Raw genomic sequence first — 6,238 nt, 5'->3', positions numbered from 1 at the left:
TTCAAATCACCGGAATTGTCTATTGCAAGGCTAGTGGCACTTTGCTGCTTTACGGAAAGAGGGTTCAAGAGTCAAACTGCCACATGTGGAAACACATTATTCATATCATGTTTGAACTAAATGCGGTAGTCTACACAAGTATGTCATAACTCAACTAATCTGACATGGTGGCAGTGAGAGAATAGATGTGCATCCATTTCTGTGTGATGAGATCAAACAGGAAGTGTGTTCACCCTGTGTGACAGGAAATTAACCGTGGTAAAGGTTTCAGTGGTTCTCTTTCGATGATGCCACAGTAGTTAGTAGATCTCCATTCAATATTGTGTGTGAATTCTCTTCCAGCCCTGCAGGCTACCCTGGCTGTCGTATCTACCCAGACGTTTCCCTCTAGCTGGCATGGACCAGCGGCGGCTCCCAATGTCCACCTCACCCCTGCCAGACTGCAGGGCCTACCCCCTCCCTGGCAGACACTCCTCTGCTTGGGCCAGGTCTTTATCTGGATGGGCTAAGCTTAACCCTTAAAGGTGTAGGTTTTTGAACAATCTAAGTTCCGCAACAATTGAAGGTTCTAAAATTCTATGTTGAATTCAATGAACCCAGATATTCTTTAGAACGTTCATTTCCCAACATTCCCGTCACACCGGTGTGACGGTACTCCGTAAAAACTCTCACTATTGGCCAACGTCAGACTCACGATGGGGTCACCAGTGGAACCCCATGCAAGCTCAGCAACACTGATTTTCCTGGATGGTCTCCATCAACTTCATATCATAAATGTTACATGCCAAAGTTTAATGCCTAATAAATATATTGTGAGCATTTGGATTCTATATGCAGTATGCACGTCAATGTGCAATAGTCACAACATTTGATAATAGTATGCTAAAAAAATAAACTGTCTAAAATGACACAAATTGCAGCCCCTTTAAGTGTACTATAGCTATATCATTGCATAATAGTTCCACCCAGAATAGCAGACATATGAGCTGCCTCTATGTGTATTGTTGCTCATCTAGAATCTCCTGCGTTTAAGAGAGTAGAGAACTCCTCTCCTTGTTGTGTATTTCTCCTCTGCGGTCATTTGTGCAGTTATAACCCAGTTGAGTATAGAGGGAAAACTGCCCAGGGGCACAGGGTCAAAAGGTTGAACATTAGATGACCTCCTAAGTGAGGACTACAAAATTTACTTAGACGTTTCCTTGACTTTCCCCTAATTATCTGTCATCCAGATCAATATCAGCTTCAGACATTGTACCATAAGACCTGCTATTGTGTGTCACAACAAAAGTGAAAGCAAGTTTAGGTGAAATGAGCCGCATTCACCTGCAGGCCACATATTAAAGTTCACTGCCTGGTTGCAAGAGGTTGGGGGAAAAAGCCTGCAGCACTGGGACTTCTGCATCCAGTGTTGTATAAAGTACTAGAAAGCAATACTTGAGTAAAAGTACAAGTATCGTACTAGAAAAAGACTTTGGTAGAAGTGAAAGTTACCTTTTAGAATATTACTTAAGTAAAAGTCTTAAAGTATCTGATATATACTGTACTTAAGTATCAAAAGTAATTTTCTGATATTTAATGTGCTTAAGTATTTTAAGTAAAAGTAAAAAGCGGTTTTATTTTGAACTTTTATTGTGAACCTTACTTTGGCTTTCTTATAGTAAAGATTAAAGCATATTCATATTCATCTTCTTAATCTCTCTCATCAAACCAAAATCACATTCTTTTCTAGGACTTTTCAGGCACAATTCTCTTAAGTTCAAAGAACAAACAGCATATATTTAGAGCTGACATCAAAGAAAAAAACAAACAGAAATTTCACTTTTGTATGAACTTCAGGTAAAAATGAAAAATAAATGACCTGCTGGTAGGGAGACCATTTTGGTCATGTGGTATGAGCATTTCTAGGGCTTACTCCCCAGGTCACTATCTCACTCTCACACACACACACACACAGGCCACCTATGTCCAGCAGCTACTAATATGCCAGTCATTAGTTTAAACTGAAAAGGTGTCTGTTCATCTTCAAAATAAGCTGGTTTTCAAAGTTGCCAGAATTCAGTGCCCGGGAGTTTCAGGCCCAAGACCGGCCCACGTTTTCCATAGTGGTGGAAATTGGATAAATGAAGCAACATTTCAGCTTACTATCCTGTAGTTGTTATTAGTACCATGGTTCAACAAATGTGTAAAGGTTATATAATAATTCACTCAATAATTCACAAAAAACGTTCCACTATTCCACAAGTTAACAAAAACAGAAAGAAAGAAAGAAAGAAAGAAAGAAAGAAAGAAAGCCTTTGAAATGTAGCCTATCCCACACTTCCACAAAGTGGCATATTGAACTAATGTTTAGGTTACATGTTTTTTGCATGTGTAGGCTATTTTGTTGTTTGGTGATTTAGCCTACTCCTTTACTACACCCTCTTCTGAGCAAACAAGGCATATATCATGTAGGGTAATTGCTCTTTCTTACATTAAATAACTTTAATTTATCCTCTCTACTTGTCCCCGTATCTGAGAAAACGTTTTGGAAAAGACGGGCTATATATGGATGGACCCAACCAACTCTTTTTGGGAGGGGAGAACTCCCTCACTTAGGCTACAACCCATGCAGCGGCATTGCATTGGTGTCATGCACAGAATGCGGAACGTGTCCTACTTTAAGGAAAGATAGACTAACGTGACCAATGTCAATATTTTTTTCCTTGACCGGCCCAAAAGTGAAGCGGCCCACCGGGAATTCTCCCGATTACTCCCCCGGGCCTGATTCAGTCTTACTCTTCTTGGACTGAAGACAATTAAGTCCTGCGATGCTAAATAGCCTTTCACAGGCAGCTGAGGCAGGTAACGGGGTGTTCAGCTTCACAGAAGCTGCCAATGTACAGAAACATTTCTTGCAAATACGGCCACGGGTGTATGACGTTATCTTCATCACTACCCTGTCCACCACTATCGTCGGGGTGGTCGTCTATGATAATGGGAGGTCCTCCAGTAGATGCTCGTGCTCATGGCGGTTTCAGTTGTGCGTCCTCGTCCTTTAGCAACAAACACGCGCTGAAATAGAGTGCGGAGCGTGCGTAATGCAATCTAGGAGCAGATTCGCCAAACCTCCCTTATTGCACTCGCACACATTTCTTCTAATTTTATGTTTAAGTAACGAGTAACGAAGATGCTTAGTGGAAATATAACGTATACATAAAGTAAAAGTACATAAAGTAAAAGTATACATTTTATCTAGGAAATGTAGTGGAGTAAAAGTGAAAGTTGCCATAAATTGAAATAGCGAAGTAAAGTACAGATACATGACATTTCTACTTAAGTACAGTAAGTACAGTATTTGTACTCCGTTACATTACACCACTGTTTGCATCGAAGCCTGAATAGACTTTGTCAATAACTGACCATCCCTTCTAATTTGTTGAGAAAAACACTGTTTGTTCCAAGTACTGTAGATGGGCAGTACATCCTTTTACTCAGCACTAAATGGCAAGAGTTTTCAGTCGAAAGTAAGCTAGAATATTATTGACAAATTGTGTTGTAAAACTAAGAGTTGCAAATGGTGATATAGCAGAGAGGGCTGATTAATGGGCATTCAAGGTAAACACTAACAAACATAATATATGAGACTAGGCTATTTGCAAGTTTGAGCTCACTATGCCTTGAAGCACATAATATTGTAATTGGTGAAATGTCATTATTAATTTATCTGTATCACAAAGCTGTCCAGGTCTTACATAAATGACAGGGAATGAAATAACTGGCATAGACGGCTATGACCTCTTTTGAACTTAGGACTTTACCTCTAATAATACTTCTTCAGCCCGAAGAGTTGTTTTTTGTAGTATAAATCAATAGGTGTACACATGACCAAATGTCCAACTACGCCCTTTTCAAGATACCTAGATTTTTTTGTTTGGTCTGTTGTGCAGTCATTCATAATAGAAAAATAAACAGTTATATTTCATTTCAAATCAAATGAAACTACACTAATGCAACCACAGAACAAACAAGGACGGGTACGAATGGATGATTCTGTCAAATCAGATCCATCTCCCCAAATAAATAACAAAAGTACTGCACATGATGATGTCAACAAAAGAAAACAAAGCAAGAGAAAACATAAAATATTTTTTTTTTAACATATCCATCTTAACATTTATAAAATATATGGTTTTACCAACATTTTTTTCAATAGTTGTTAGTGTGTATGTGAATTGTGAAATGATGGAATTTACCATAGGTTGCACAAAAGGATACTTTATCTTTGCCAGGGAATACCCATATGAACCTTTGGCAAATTTGGGATTTGCTCTGCAGGTCCGTCTGGCCAAGAGGCCATTGAAGCCCATTTCCAATGTCCATAAAACACTGGCACGCATACAGTATACAATCGCTAATCCGGCATGAATGCGTAATTCTTTGGAATTGAGTAAACAACTGCATTTAAAACCTTCGTTTACAAGATTGCTGCACTTCTGAAACGATTTGGTAAGAGTTTAATGCACCAATTTATGTTTATTTTCACTGCTAGTTAGGACACTGCTGGAAGTCACAAGTCGTAAGTCAATGTACCTTGTCCAGACTCACTCTCAATTCCCAGGCTAGATACTGTACATCCTGGTTTTGCATTTAAAGTAAAGGTATGCAGCAATATGCCAATAGGCACCTTGTGTTGACATCATCTTAAACAATGTGAGGGGCAGGTAAACACACCTGTTGTTCCCGCTACCTGCCCAGCAAAGATTCTAGAGTGGAGCTCTCTTCTAGAATCTTTGCTGCCCAGGCTAAGCACCAACCATACTTCTGTGGTTTGGGTCGGACCATCCCACCCATGAAAATACAAGGAAAGCTTCGCTGCTGCTGTAAAATATTACCTTTAATGTTGTCAACAACAAAAAAGAATGAAACATTATTGACAAGACTGTGGGAGAGATAAATGACCCGGCCTCTGGTCGGCCTCTCTTCTCTACACGCCCAGGGAGCATCTGGTTCATCCTGCTCTCATCTAGACCAACAACGGACACTCTGGGAGAGCCATCACCCATGCTGACCTGAACCCCCCCCCACACCCACACACACACACCACCCCCTCAGAGTACAAAGTGGGAAGTTAGGATGTGTCCCTCCCAAAGTGATGGGAAGACACATAACAAAGCGCTGCAGACAAAAACTGTGAAGCTAAATATTGTCTGTCTGCCACCTCGACCCTGGTCTATTATGTCCCCGTGTTGTTTTAATACTGTGAATTACACTAAACAGGATACATTTTCCCCTCTGATGAAGAGAATAGACATGGTGTCATCCAAAAGTGTAAAGGAAGAGACGACAATGGGATACACACACACACACACACACACACACACACACACACAGAGAGACACACCAGGAGCCGCCTTGTTCAGATCTTCCTTGAGCAGGGTATGCTTGGCCAGCAGCTGTGAGCTCACGCAATAAAATGTGTCGTATGGGCTTCCAAGTCTGTGCAAACATGCGAGCGACACATGTCGAAATATGACATGTCCTTGTCAGAGAACACACTGTCTTTCCAACACAACACAGACGGACGGTGGCAGCTACCACAGGCTCATAAACTCATACCCCTCCACCTCACACACACACACACATAGGCATACGCATGCTCATGCCTTTCTTGCCAAGAAGGACTGTGTGTGTGTATGCGTGAGTGAGTGTGTGGGCAAAATTAAATACAAGTTTCATTACCACGTATGGCCAAAACATGTCTGGAGCAGGTGGAGGTGTGACAGTGAACAGTGAAGCTACAGTGTACAGTGAGTGCATGCATAGAATCTGATAGACCTGTGTGGAATGGCTTAGGCAGTAGGCTATGGCAGCTTGAAGCAAAAACACACAGAGAGAGAAAGAGAGAGAGAGAGAGAGAGAGGAGAGAGAAAGAGAGGGAGGAAAAAATAAGCCATTTGTTCTTTGTGTTCCACCCATGGGGAACAGCACAGGGTGTATGCTGTACAGCAACCCTCTGGCAGTGAGAACAAGAAGGCAGAAGAGAGACAGAGGTGGAACTTGGGTGTCACTGTGATTGCAGCTATTAACTGAGCCATCAATTAGACTATGGGGCCTGTCAATGGTGACCTTTTTCTATCTCTTCTCTGATTGTCTTTTTGCGCTCCTCTGTTCCAGCTTGGTCTGTCCTACGCAGACCCTGGCACCCGCACCTCGTTTAGTGGGAGGGAGATAAAACCAGATTAAGGCCACTGATTGCCCA

This window comes from Alosa alosa, chromosome 14 (assembly GCF_017589495.1).
Source record: "Alosa alosa isolate M-15738 ecotype Scorff River chromosome 14, AALO_Geno_1.1, whole genome shotgun sequence".
NCBI lineage: Eukaryota > Metazoa > Chordata > Actinopteri > Clupeiformes > Clupeidae > Alosa > Alosa alosa.
Note: the sequence above shows the minus strand (reverse complement) of the source record.